The sequence below is a fragment of the Solanum dulcamara genome, chromosome 12 (genome assembly GCF_947179165.1).
Source record: "Solanum dulcamara chromosome 12, daSolDulc1.2, whole genome shotgun sequence".
NCBI lineage: Eukaryota > Viridiplantae > Streptophyta > Magnoliopsida > Solanales > Solanaceae > Solanum > Solanum dulcamara.
The window spans coordinates 65,273,332-65,288,806 of record NC_077248.1 but is presented as its reverse complement, the minus strand read 5'-3'; positions in this window follow the sequence as shown (position 1 = coordinate 65,288,806).

The window sequence follows — 15,475 nt, the reverse complement described above, 5'->3', positions numbered from 1 at the left end:
GTTAGCAACTTCACTTGTTCCTGGAGTGCTGCTTAGTTAGAGTATATGCGCTATGGTGTTTTGTTCGAAGTTAGAGACTTTGCAGATAGAGTTGTGGGTATAGAGTGTCATCTTTATAAGCGGCGTCACCAGCCGATAGGTTATTATGTCATATGTCTCGAGTTTTATGGGATGATAGATTTTGGAAAAAAAAGATTAGGGAAGCTTAGATATGGTTTTCATTTCTTATTGATGTAAAAGTCTAAAGAGATTAAGTATGTACTATGAAGCAAAGGGTTCGCTCGGATCCAAGCATGGGGTTGGGTGCCCATCACACCCTATTAATATCGGGGTGTGACAAAGTGGTATCAAAGCAGGTCGGTCTAAGGGTTGTCTGCAAAGTCATGTCTAGTAGAGTCCTGTTTATGGATGTGAAGCCGGCCATATTTATAATCAGGAGGCTGCAAGGCATCTAGGTATTGTTGACCTTTTTTTCCATCCTAGATCGTGTGATACATCTAATTCATAGGAAAAGAGATTCCCTATATGAGTCTTATACGTGACAGAAGGAGGTGAGTAATGATATGACGAGTTATAGAGGTAAGTCTGGATATATTTGCTTTGCTACCTGAAACCGAAAATACTAGATGACTGGAATGTGTCATATAGCTGTATGTTCTGTAAAGTACTGTTGATATTTGCTACGCACAGATTCGGAATAGTGGGCATGGTAAGGAGATCCTGCCAGACTAGGTACGCCTAACAGGAAGAAGCATGGAAAGGAAATACTGTAAATAAACAATAAGTGAGATGCGTTGTTTCAGAGGGGTTATGGATTTGATATGGCGATGAATGTGCGATCACTACCCTCGTGAATCTGGGAGTCCAGGACGAAAGATAGTCATTGTTAGTAGCAGACCATGTGAAAGCTGCAGCTACGCATGGTTGACCAAGTTTTGAGTCAGGTGGAGGACAACAATTGATATTCTTTTCTTTTTTTTCAAAGGTGGATATTTATTAATTTTGTTTGAAAAAGAAGAAAATCAACAAAGTCAAAAATGACAACTTATTTTCTAATCCCACATCGAAGGATTAAAAAAGTCTTATTTTTTTTGCCTTATATAAGGAGCTTAGCTTCTTAGTTTTGATCACCATGAAAAATTCAATTCCTTGTATATTAGAGGAGAGGTTTAGAGATAATTCTCCTGAAGATCTCTTTGAGAATGGTTGTCACGCTCCGGGAGGGTACCCTAGACATGACTGACACTCGAAAACCATTTTTGACCTTCAAGAGAACCACTTGGTCCAATCACACTTTCATTCAGTAACATTCTATCAGCGGAAGACTCAATCATACGGATACTGTTCATAATTTAGGGCCCAAGGGAAAAACATATATCCAATCAACAACTAGCAAGAATAAAACTAGTCAAAATGAATAATTCAATATTTCATACTCTAGTCTATGAAGCCTCTATCAACAATCCAGGAGGTGCCGATGATAGGTCCATGGCTACCAAAAATCAAAATAAAGGAAAACTAGCCAAAGCTAATAAGATAATCTTGGCATCCTCCGGAAACAGGGAGGACTCACCAACTAGCTGGAAGTGAATAGATCTTCAACGGTATGCCGATTGTTGATCTCTAGTACCTATCTCTACATCATGAAACGATGTAGGCCAAATGACGTCAGTATATTAAATGTACAAGTATGTAAAATGGCCGAATAAAACAAACATCAAGGAAAGATCAAACCAACTCGGAATCTCAACTCAGGAGAAAGAACAACTAAATCAAGTGTCCTAAGTCTAAATAAGAATATGGTTTAGACGATACCAACCACATACAATTCAACCCAATCCGACTCAGAGTACTATCAAGACCTATATGGGAGTTTCTCTTATCCGACAACCATCACTTATGAGCCAGTGATGGTACAACAAGCCGATGTTGTTGCGACGTCCATTCATACTTTTCCAGGGTATGAATGAATCAATCAATCATGGATCCATAACCAAACTAGTCCTATTATGTCAGGACAATAATTTGGGAAACATCTGATTTTAACGATCCAATCCCTCCTACATTTGGTGACGTAGTTATTGGATTTGAGTTATTACTTACTCTTACCCAATTCGATGCTCGATACTCCTCCCAAGACTCTATTCTCATAAAACTCCATCCAATCAACTCAATCTAATCATTTCGACGAGTCTCATTTGGAACCTTGTCAATTTATCAATTCTATCATAATCAAATCTCTTCCAATCATACAATCCGATCAATCCCAATCACATCTTTCAAGAGTAGTTTAGATATGCATTTATGACAACATGTAATCCTATCCAATCATTTCTCCATTCATTTAACAAATCTTTTCGGGACTCATCAAGACTCCAAGATTCTAAATCAATATTTTAAGATAATCAACATATTTAAGAAAATTAACATATTTAAAATAATCAACATATTTAAGAAAATCAACAAAATGTGTTTAACCACTCATATCAATCAACTCATACCAACTTGAAGCATTTATCAATTTCTTGACTCAACAACATCAATATAACAAAATTTAAGTTAATGGATGAAAAAGACACATTTGGACATAAATCTATCAGGAAGCTCATTTCTTATGGACATTAAATCTCAAAGAAGATGTAGGGTACATGGGTGGACTCAACCCATGCTTTGAGTAGCCTTACATACCTTGGTGAAGATTTTGAAGGAACCTTGATGTTAGGTCTTCAATGGAAAGCTTGAATCTTTGAAATGTTTTAGGTCAATTCTTGTTGGAGATGGATTGAGGAAGAGAGGATGAGGATTAGGGCTTTTTAGAGAGGCAAAGGACTGAAAATAAATGGTCAAAAACATTCCAAGTTAGTGAATATATGTTTAGGGAAAATATCCAATCTGACCTTCCTCAAATATCTGGAAAAATGGGCTAAAACCCTTACGGCGTTATAGTGGAGCGCCGCACCACTGCAGCGCCAAGTCAAAATAGGCTTAAAACCCTGCAAACCTAATAGTGGTGAATCGCGTCAAGGACCAAACTACTGAGGCTAGTTTCTGGCGCTATAGTGGCGCATCGTGCCATTGCAGTGCCAAGCTTAAATTTTTTGGAATCTGAAAAATGGGCTTAAAAACCCTACAAGCCTAATAGTGGGGCGTCGCTCCAAGGAACAAACTACTAAGGCTTATTCCTGACGCTATAGTGGCGCGTCGCGCAACTGTGGCACCAAGCCCAGGTTTTCCGCAGTTATAGTCTAGGCCTGAAATTCCTGCAGTACTAGTCCGTCGTAAGATAGTCATAACTTTTGACTTTGAACTCCAAAAATTGCAATCTTGATGGCGTTGGAAAGAAGACGCAAAGTCTTTTAATTTGATAGGTAATAGACTGTTCAGTTCATTATATTAGAAAAGATAAGGTCATTGGAAGTTGACCCCTATACAAACTCATTTGGAAACTTAGCCAAGACGAGTTCTTTGGACTTGTATTGGTTTTAGAGATCATTTATGACCCTAAATCACATCTAACACCCTTCAATTACTTAGGAATTAATCCTAGCTCATGCATTCACTTTAAAATCGTCGAGTACAATCCTACACATACACGAAGAATGGTTTGGATCTTACTGAAAAATTTTGGGGTGTTGCATTATCTCCTCGTTAGGAACATTCGTCCTCGAATGATGAGTAAACCAAGGATGGAATCGAGGTAAAAATCATAATCAGAATTCAGTCATTCAACCAATCAAATTCTCAAATAATTTACTATCCAAACTCAAAAATGCACATACGAATTCAAATCAAGAAAATGGATATTACTTTCAACATTCTCATCGATAGGCACGAATAGATGCTTATATTTAGCTTTCATATCTTTTTCCGCTTCCCATGTGGTTTGCTCAACAAATTGATTTCTCTACAAGACTTTGACCGAGGCGATCTCCTTGTTCCTCAATTTGCGAACCTGATGATCAAGAATTTGGACCAGAACCTCTTCATAAAACAAGCTATCCTTAACTCTAATACTATCAATGAGGACTACCACTAAGGGATCGCCCAAGCACTTCTTCAACATCGAAACGTGAAATACCGAATGAATAGAGGCTAACTTAGAGGGTAACTCCAACTCATAAGCGACACTCCCAATCCTCCTCACAATCTGGTAAGGATTAATGTATCGAGGACTAAGCTTCCCCTTCCTTCCAAACCTTATGACACCCTTCATGGGTGACACTTTTAAGTACACCCAATCATCCACCTCAAACTTTAAGTCTCTCCTCCTCACATCGATATACGAATTTTAGCAGCTTTGGGCTGTCTTTAGCCTATCTTGAATAACTCTCCCCTTCTCCATAGATTGGTGAACAAAATCAGGCCCAATCAACTCAACTTCACCAACTTCAAACCACCCAATTGGTGATCTACACCTCCTCCTATACAAAACTTCTTAGGGGGCCATTTGTATACTTGCATGATAACTATTATTATATGCAAACTCTATGAGAGGTAAATGATCATCCAAATTTCCTTTGAAGTCAAGTACACATGCCCTCAACATATCCTCGAATGTCTGGATGGTGCGCTCCACTTGGCCATCTGTCTGGGGATGAAACGTTGTATTAAGATTCACCTTTGAACCCAGTCCTTTCTGAAAAGATCTCCAAAATTGGGAAGTGAATTGAACTTATTTGTCTAAGATGATAGACAAGGAGACCCCATGTAATCTAATAATCTTCTGAATATATAATTTTGCATAATCTTCTACGGTGTCAGTAGTCTTAACTTCCAAGAGGTGAGCTGATTTCGTCATCCTATCTATAATCACCCAAATCGAATCATGTTGTTTTTGGGACCTCGGTAAACCTATAATAAAGTTTATATTGATCATATCCCACTTCCATTCTAGAATTTCTATATTTTGAGCTAACCCACATAGCCTTTGATGCTCAACTTTAACCTGTTGGCAATTCAGGCACTTGGAAACAAATTCTGTGATATCTCTCTTCATTCCACTCCACCAATAAACTTCCCTCAAGTCATGATACATCTTTGTAGAGCCTGGATGAATAGAGTATCTGAAACTATGCACTTTGGCCATAATCCTTTCTTAAACATCATCAACATCTGGGACACACAATCTATTTTGGTACCTCAACACACCATCTCCCCCTTTGGTAAAAACAATCACCTTTTATTTGTGAACAACTTCCTTCAACTAGAAAAGGATGGGATCTTGGTTTTGCTTCTCTTTTACCTCTGCTATGAGTGAGGATGCAGACCCATCCTGAACATTAACTCCGCCTTCATTATTCTTTTCAAGTCGAACTCCCAATCGAGCTAGTCTATGCACCTCTTTAGCCAATTCTTTCCTTCCCTCCTCTATATGGGCAGTGCTACCCATAGACAACCTGCTAAGAGCATCAGTAACAATATTAGCTTTACCTAGATGGTAAAGGATGCTCATATCATAATCTTTGAGCAGCTCGAGCCATCTCTTTTGTCTCAGGTTGAGTTCTTTCTGGCTGAGGACGTATTGTAAACTCTTATGATCGGTAAACACATCAACGTACACTCCATACAAGTAGTGGCGCCAAATTTTAAGAGCAAATACCACAGCTGCCGGCTCAAGGTCATGAGTTAGGTAATTTCTCTCATGAATCTTAAGTTGTCTTGAAGCATAGGCTATAACGTTTCCCCTCCGCATTAACACACAGCCCAAACCAACTCTAGACGCATCACAATAGATTACAAAATCCTCTATTCCATTGGGAAAAGTCAAAACAGGAGCAGTGGTTAGCTTGGTCTTCAATTTTTAGAAACTCTCCTCGTAAGCATCGGACCATTAGAACTTAGCCTTCTTTTGGGTCAGCTTGTCAATGGCGATGATATGGATGAGAATCCCTCTACAAACCTTCAATAATATCCAGTCAAACCCAAGAAGCTTCTTATATCTGTCAAGGATGTGGGTCTGGGCCAATTTTTCACTGTTTTAATCTTCTGAGCATCAACTTGAATACCATCTCTAGATATAATGTGGCTTAGAAAAGCCACTGATGCAAGGCAAAATTCACATTTGGAGAACTTTACATATAATACCTGGTATTTCAAGGTTTGCAAGATGACTCTAAGATGATATGCGTGCTCGTCCTCATTCTTGGAGTAAACCAAAATATCATCAATGAATACAATCACAAACATATCAAGATATGGCTTAAATACTCGATTCATGAGATCCATAAAAGCCGTAGGGGCATTGGTCAACCCAAAGGACATAACCAAAAACTTAAAATGGCCATAACGGGTCGGAAAAATTGTCTTTGGGATATCATACTTCCTTACCTTCAACTGATAGTAGCCCGATCTTAGGTCTATCTTTGAGAAACAAGTGGAACCCTGAAGTTGATCAAATAAATCATCTATCTGGGGAGAGGGTATTTTTTCTTTATGGTGACCTTTTTTAGTTGCCTGTAATCAATACACATCCTAAGAGACCCATCTTTCTTTCGCACGAATAGAACAGGAGCACCCCAAGGTGAGACACTCGGCCTAATGAATCCTTTTTCTAACAAATCCTTCAACTGTTATTTCAATTCTTTCAACTCAGCAGGAGTCATTCTATATGGAGGGGTGGAGATAAGATGGGTATCAGGAAGGATATCAATCCCAAAGTCAATCTCTCTATCAGGAAAGACTCTGAGCAGATCTTCAGGAAAGACTTCACGGAACTCATTGACAATCGGAATTGATTCAAGGGATGGAGACTTAACACTGTCATCTTTCACTCAGACGATGTGATAAATAAACCCTTTTGAAATTATCTTTCTGGCCCTAAGGTAGGAAATAAATTTACCCTTAGGTATGACAGGACTACCCTTCCACTCTATGACAACCTCATTCGGGAATTTGAACTTGATAATCTGAGTCTTACAATCAATAGAAGCATAACAGACATAAAGCTAGTCTATGCCAAGAATCACATCAAAATCAACCATGTCCAAATCAACTAAGTCAGCCAAGGTATCCCTGTGATGGATTGACACACTGCAATCTCTATAGACTCTCTCAGCTAAGATAGAATCACCGATAAGAGTAGCTATACTGAAAGCCTCAAGAAGACATTCGGGAATTTTATTGAATTTACTAGCCACATAAGGAGTCACAAAAGATAGCATGGCACCCGGATCCATCAAAACATAATAGTCAAAAGAAAAGACTCGAATCATACCCGTCATGACGTTTGGGGAGTTCTCCTAATCTTGGTGACTCCCCATGGCATATAGACGGTTTGTACCTCCGCTCATACCTAAAGTAGTGCCCCTCTGATTACCTCTAGCTGGTGGTGCGGTGGTAGAATACTGGGCCATGTTGCCCCATGTCGGACACTCCATCTGAAAATGGCCCACTTGACCACATTTATAATAACCCTTATTTCCCTCTCTACACTCTCCTAAGTGGAGCTTACCGCATGGTGGTTTTCCCCTCGAACCTTGACCCACGGTAGCCTGGGATTGAGAATCCTGGGATCTGAAATTCTGGTGACTCTGTCCCTGTCGATCATACTTATTATGCAACATAGGTGCACTTGCAGTAAATGAAGCATAGTTGGAAAATCTCTTCTGGAAGAAGGACTTGTTGCCCTTGTTCTAACTCTGTTCATTCTCATGTCCAGCTGATTTTACCTTCTTGCTCAGATGCTCCTCCTTTTCTTTCCTCTTCTCATCCTCCACCTTTTGAGCATACACCATTAATGTGGAAATATCCTTGTCAGAGATCAACAATGCTACTTTGCACTCCTTCTTCACATGTCTTAACAATCCGGAGATAAATTTTCTCATCTTTGACCTCATATCTGTGTCACGACCCAAGCCTAAGGCCTAGACGTGACATGGCGAATGAGGAACCCGAAAGTACCTCAAACAAGCCTCTTAGCATTCTTTTAGCCTTTCATAGGTAATGATGATAAATACACAAGCGGAAATCATAATAATAAATCTTCAACTTACATATGTCCAACAATACCTCTAACTATTAGATTTAATGGGGCTAAGACAAGTTCCTAGCTCACCCTCAATCATAATAGAAGAAATGCCATAATAAAATATCTTAACATATCATAAGCTAGAAAGATAAAGGAGTATTGTTCTCGGAATATGGGAACTGACCAAAAGTAGTCTTCAATGGAATATCAACTAGCCACGTGGAGGAGAACGAGGAGGAGCACCGATCCCTACATGGTGATATTATGTAGGTAAAAGAGTATGCATTAGTACTTTGAATGTACTAAGTATGTAAGGATGCATGAATATTGAGGAAATATTATAACATTTATGTAATATGGAACATAATGTAATACATGCATAATAAATCATATGGATATCCTTTAAAACATTCATTTTGTGGGAAAATAACCATAACCGACATTTAAGACCATGCGATCTATTACATGGAATCCAACATAACCCCTTACGTTGGCCGGGGAGACTACTTGCCAGGTAGAACTCCGTCAACTTCATTCATTTCTTTAACTTTAACTTTAAGGGCTATTTATGGATCCATTAGCCTAAGCCTACAAGGGCTCCTATGTTGGCACATAGTTAATGAGACAAGGGGTTGCTACTAGAATTCCCTTACCGAATCCCACCTCAATGCCTCATTCGGTGCTAAGTCAATCCCACAGAATAGTTTAATACTTCAAAATATTCATAGCATATAACTTGAGAATTCAAACATTATATTCGGTAGAATAGCTCATTAAAACATTTGATAATTCAAATATGCAAGAATTATCCTTATTGCATAAAGAATCCATCATTCATATCATTTCATAAGACTCCCTTTTTGATCATAGATATTATTTTCATAAATATTTATTTGGAGTCAAAGCTTTCAAGTCAAACTTTATTAAAAACATAGTAAAATTAGGTGGGTTCAAATCACTTCAACTTGCAAATACAACAACAACAACCCAGTGAAATCCCACATCGTGGGGTCTGGGGAGGGTAGAGTGTACGCAGACCTGACTCCTACCAATGTAGGACGGCTGTTTCCGAAAGACCCTCGGCTCAATAAAAACATAGAACAAGGTCAGACAAGAATATTAGAGTAAATAAGTAGATAACGAAAACGGTTCAAACAATAGTATAATCAAAGCACAAAAAACAGTACATATTATTATTGGATAATAACATAAATACCATAAATAACATACAGCAGAGTACAAGAAATCATAGTGCGTTAATACGCCTACGAATAAGGGAGAATAAAACCAATATGTACTAGCCCTCTACCCTAATGTGTGTCCTCCACACCCTCCTATCCAGGGTCATGTCCTCGGTAAGTCGTAAATGCGCCATGTCCTGTCTGATCACCTCTCCCCAATATTTCTTCGGCCTACCCCTACCTCTTCTGAAACCATCCATAGCCAGCCTCTCACATCTCCGCACTGGTGCCTCTGGGACTCTCCTCTTCACATGTCCAAACCATCTCAGTCGCGTTTCCCGCATCTTGTCTTCTACCGAGGCCACTCCTACCTTTTCTCGAATAGCCTCATTTCTAATCCTATCACTCCTGGTATGCCCACACATCCATCTCAACATTCTCATCTCGGCAACCTTCATCTTTTGCACGTGGGAGACCTTAACTGGCCAACACTCTGCCCCATATAACATAGCTGGTCTAACAACCACTTTGTAGAACTTGCCCTTAAGTTGTGGTGGCACCTTCTTGTCACATAACACACCGGAGGCAAGCCTCCATTTCATCCATCCTGCCCCAATACGGTGTGTGACATCCTCGTCGATCTCTCCGCTGTCTTGCATGATAGAACCAAGGTACTTAAAACTACTTCTCTTTTGGATGGCTTGGTCCCCTAGCCTAACTTCCGCGCCAACCTCTTGAGGTGTCTCACTGAACTTGCACTCTAGGTACTCTGTCTTGGTTCTACTCAGCTTAAACCCCTTAGACTCCAAGGTGCGTCTCCAATCTTCCAGTTTAGCGTTAACTCCACTACGAGTCTCATCGATGAGGACTATGTCGTCCGCAAAAAGCATACACCATGGCACCTCGCCTTGAATTTGTCGCGTCAATCCATCCATCACCAAAGCAAATAGGAATGGGCTAAGAGCTGATCCTTGATGCAACCCCATCATAACTGGGAAGTGTTCCGAGTCCCCTCCTACTGTCCTTACCCTGGTTTTGGCACCCTCGTACATGTCCTTGATCACCCTTATGTACGCTACAGGTACACCTTTAGCCTCCAAACATCTCCATAGTATCTCTCGTGGGACTTTATCGTAAGCCTTTTCCAAGTCGATGAACACCATATGCAAGTCTCTCTTCCTCTCCCTATATTGCTCCATTAGTCTCCTCATAAGGTGGATGGCTTCTGTAGTTGAATGTCCCGGCATAAATCCGAACTGGTTCTCTGAAATAGACACGCCTCTCCTCACCCTCTTCTCTACCACTCTTTCCCACACTTTCATAGTATGACTTAGAAGCTTAATACCTCTATAGTTGTCACAGCTCTGGCGGTCCCCTTTATTTTTGTAAAGCGGGATCATGATGCTCGATCTCCATTCTACGGGCATCACTTTGAAATCTATTAATTAATAATCATGCTTTAAACAACCCACCATGAATTTCAAGAACCTTTAAATAGATAAATAGAGAAATTACTTGTAAACCATCAATTCATACATATAAAATTATGTTGCATCAAAATAGACCAATAATCATTAGTTTAACCATGATTCATACTATTAAGTAAAAATAAGAATTACCGTAAGAAAATATTACTTGAAATCAAAAGACTTAATTGAAAGAGTTTTTGCACTACATGGGTGAAAGAACCCATGGATAAACACCCACATAACTTAGAGTAAAGCTTAAAGAAAATAAACATAATTTATCATATAATCAAAATAATTTAGACATGAGAGTGAAAGGAATACTCTCATTGAAACCTTACATACCTGGAAACCGAAGCTTTAGTTGGTACCGGAAGACTTAATGACCACTCTTGAGTCCTAGCTTCTCTCCTTGCCAGAACGTTTTGTGTACTACCCGGAGTATATGAATCACCAGAATAGTATTTCTTCACTACTAAGAACTAAAAATATATTTAAGAATGTGTAAAGAAGTGTATAGAGAGAAGATTTGCTTGAGAAAGCTTGATGAATAAAATGAGGAAATAAGGTGGGTATTTATAGGTGAGAAAGAGGGACCTAACAATAAATAAAATAATTATAAAAAAAAATTTAAAAATTTAGTGGAATATATTGATGTCATGGATGATGTTAAATGGAGGACAATTTATGTCATGAGTGATGTCAAATTTATCTAGATCTTTCTATGGTAGGTGAAATGAGTTATTTTTGACAGAATACTCTTTTTGGGAGCTGCGTTTGAATAAGATAAATTCCTTATTAGGATTTGGTGTCTTCATAAGAATTGTAGATATGGAAGTCTAGTTTCATATTGTTCAAGAATCAACCAATTTGGATAAACATACAGTGAGATATGAATTTTCTTCTATAAACACTCATTTCCGTCACAGCATCCTACCTTACAAAGATTAATTTATTTGACCTACTTAACCTCTGAATCTTAAATTATGGTCTTCATAAAAGTTGTAGGTAATGATCTTGTGGTTACTCAGAAATTTGAATCACTCAATTCGGATATTCCTATGAAAAGGTATGACCAAAATACAGAGGCTGTATCATGTTTAGGCAAAAATTGAAACATCGTATACAACGTTTTTAGGGGATGTTACACAATGTATCCCTATTTCCCTAGTGCACAATCTGACCATTAGGATTCGAGAGTTTCAAAGGATGAATCCACCTAATTTTGATGGTTCTAAACTAGATGAGGACCCTATGGAGTTCATCGATGAGGTGTATCAAATTGTTGCAATCTTGGGTGTGCCATCGAATGAAAAGGCCGAACTAGCGGCCTATCAACTCAAAGGTATGGCTAGAGTATGGCACGAATAATGGGTTGTGGAGAGGAGTGAGGAAGTGGGGCTGATTGAATGAAAAGAGTTCAAAGGTGCTTTCCTAGACCATTTCTTTCCATTGGAGTTAAGGGAGGCCAAGGTCCAAGAGTTCATCAACCTCCAATAATGAAGCATGAGTGTGAGGGAATATGCCCTCAAGTTCACACAATTGTCCAAATATGCCCCATTTATGGTTGCCGCCCTAGGGCTCGGATGAGCAAGTTTATTTTGGGAATTTCGAACTTGGTGTCCAAGGAGTGCAAAACGGCCATGTTGGTCAAGGAAATGGACATCTCCCGATTAATGACTTATGCTGAGCAAATTGAAGAAGAAAAGTTTAGGAAGGTTGCTAGAGTGACCAAGAAGCCCCAGATTCAGGATGGATCATCTTTTGCTAGTGCCTTATATCCTAAGTATCACAACGATAGGGTTCCTAACCCTAGGTATCAAGGTGACAATGATAGTGGTCTAACATTTCCCACATGCTAAAAGTGTGGAAGGTACCATTCGGGGGATTGTTTAGCCAGTTTGAACGCATGTTTTGGTTGTGGGGCGAAGGATCATAAGTTGAGGCATTGTCTATGGGTTGCTAAAAATGATAAGGATAGTCGTTGATGATCTCATCCCTACCCTTCTGTGGGTCCCCCAACTTAGCGTGGTACCTCATCTGGTAAGTGTGATTTTTTTTCTTTCTTCTTGAAATGGAAATAATTTGTATGGATTGGTTGCATGCACCTTTTTCTTCTATATATGGTTGAAGAAAGCTTGACCTATAAAGAGGTTCTAGTTAAAATTTGTGGACCGGCAAGTTGAGAGATTAAGAAAAAGGGAAGTTTTATTCGTCAAGGTACTTTGGAGAAATCAACAAGTTGAATGCGCTACATAGGAAGTGGTAACGGATATGATGAAACGTTACCCTCATATGTTTCACTCTACTCAAGCCTAAGGCACTAAGTTATCCAAGCTCAAGTATTTAAGGCTCTATTTCAATTTTTCCAAAGTCCTTATATGCATGCATGCATGTTCATGAAGTTGAATTTAAAAGCTATGTATTATGTTTAAGTTTGAAGATTTCATTTTTCATGCATTTCAAGTGTCATTGTATATATGTTGGGTTTCTAGTCCTCGTGCCATGTTCCCTTCTATACTAATGATTCTCATTTGAGGACGAATGTTCTCAAGGTCGATATAATGTAACACTCCAAAAATTTTTACGCCAAGACCCAAAGCATTTTTCATAAGTGTATAGGATCGAAATCGATGACTTCTAGTTGGATATATGAGTTAGGATCAATTCTTAAGTATTTTAAGTGTGTTTGATGTCTTTAGGGGTCATAAGGGATCTCTAACACCAAGCCAGTTCAAAGAATTTCTATTGGCTAAGTTTTCGAATGAGTTCATATAAGGGTCAACTTCAAACGACCATATCTATTAGTATATAACGAATTGGGTGGCTTATAAACTATCAAATTGAATATATTTGAGTCCTTTTTCTAACGCCACTAAGTTTGACTCATTCCGAGTTCTGAGTCAAAAGTTATGACCTTTTTACCAAAGATAATTATTGCAGTGGGGCTTGGCGTAGTGCGCTAGCAGAGCGCCAGAAACTAGCCTTAGTAGTTTGGCCCCTGGCGCGATGCACAACTATAGCGCCGATAGGGTTTTTAGCCCATTTTCCAGATTTAAGGGCATTTCAGTCTTTTCTTGTATTTAACCCAAAGTGAGGTCATTTTGGGGACTAAATTGACCATATCTAAAGATCATAAACCTTTTAACTCTCTCATTTTCTCACAATTAGACTAAAACACTAAATCCTCTCCTCTCAAAGTTCTCCCAAGGGTTTCAAGAAGAAAATCTAGGGTTCCATTCAAGGTTCCTCAAGTCTCCATTACTCTCAAGCTTGCATTTGGGAATTTTTCTCCAAGGTATGTGGGTTTTCATCAATGTTTTTAGGGGATGTTACATTATCTCCCCTTTGGGAACATTCATCCTCGAATGAGAAAAGACTTAGCTTGAGTAGAGTAGACTGTTAACAAACAACCTATCATTAATGCAACAGTGTAATTTAAAATACCGTTTAAAACATATTTCATAATTTTGCAAGCATATGACAAGAAAAGTTGAGATGTAAAGATTTCAAGTAATTGAGCAAGGGCAACTTAATACCTTAGGTTTGGGTAGAGGGGAAAAGTTGAGGGTATCTCTTAATCATATCCGCTTCCACTTCCCATGTTGCACTTTCTATTTGTTGATTCCTCCAAAGGACTTTAACAGATACAACTTCTTTGTTCCTCAATCTCTTAACTTGCCGGTCCAAAATTTCTACAGGAACTTCTTTATAGGTTAAGTTTTCTTCAATATTCACTACTCCCATAGGTAGAATGGAACTAGGATCACCCACACGTTTTTTCAACATAGACACGTGAAACACCAGATGAACCATGGTCATTTCCAATGGTAATTCCAACTCATATGCAACCATACCAACACGTCTCACGATTCTATAAGGCCCTACATATCTAGGGCTCAATTTCCCTTTCTTGCCAAATCGAACCACACCTTTCATGGGTGAAACCTTCAAATACACCCAATCATCCACATTAAACTCAAGATCCCTTCTTCTAGTGTCAGAATAGGACTTTTGACGACTTTGAGCCATTTTCAACCTTTCTTTAATGATCTTCACCTTCTCTAAAGCATCAAGTACCAAATCGAGGCCCAACAAGGTCATCTCGCCTACTTCGAACCAACCAACTGGTGATCTACATCATCTCCCATACAAAGCCTCAAACGGTGCCATCTCAATACTTGAGTGGTAACTATTATTATAGGAAAAATCGATGAGAGGTAAATGATCATCCCAATTCCCTTTAAACTCCAACACATAAGCCTTTTACATATCCTCTAGTATTTGAATCGTCCTTTCGGCTTGCCCATCCATTTGAGGATGGAATGCTGTGCTCAACTGTACCTTAGTACCGAGGCTTTTTTGAAATAATCTCCAGAAGTGTGAAGTGTGAAGTGCTCAACACTATAGGAAGTTTTAATCGGTAGGAAGTGAGCTGACTTAGTCATTCTATTAACAATTACCCAAATCGAGTCATGACGCTTCTGGGTATGAGGCAAACCCACTACAAAATCTATATTCATATCTTCCCACTTCCAAGTAGGGATTTCAATGTCTTGAGCTAGTCCACCCGGCCTTTGATGTTCGACCTTCACTTGTTGACAATTTGTACATTCAGACACAAACCTTGCTATGTCTTTCTTCATGCCACCCCACAAATACAACTCCTTTAAGTCTCGGTACATTTTCGTTGAACTGGGATAAATGGAGTATCTAGAATTATGAGCCTCCATCAAGATCAAACTCCTTAGGCCATCCACATCTGGAACACATATCCGACCTTGGTAGTATAGAACCCCATCTCCCCCTTCAGAAAAGACCTCTATCTTCTTTTCCTTTACCAATTTCTTTAACTCAATAAA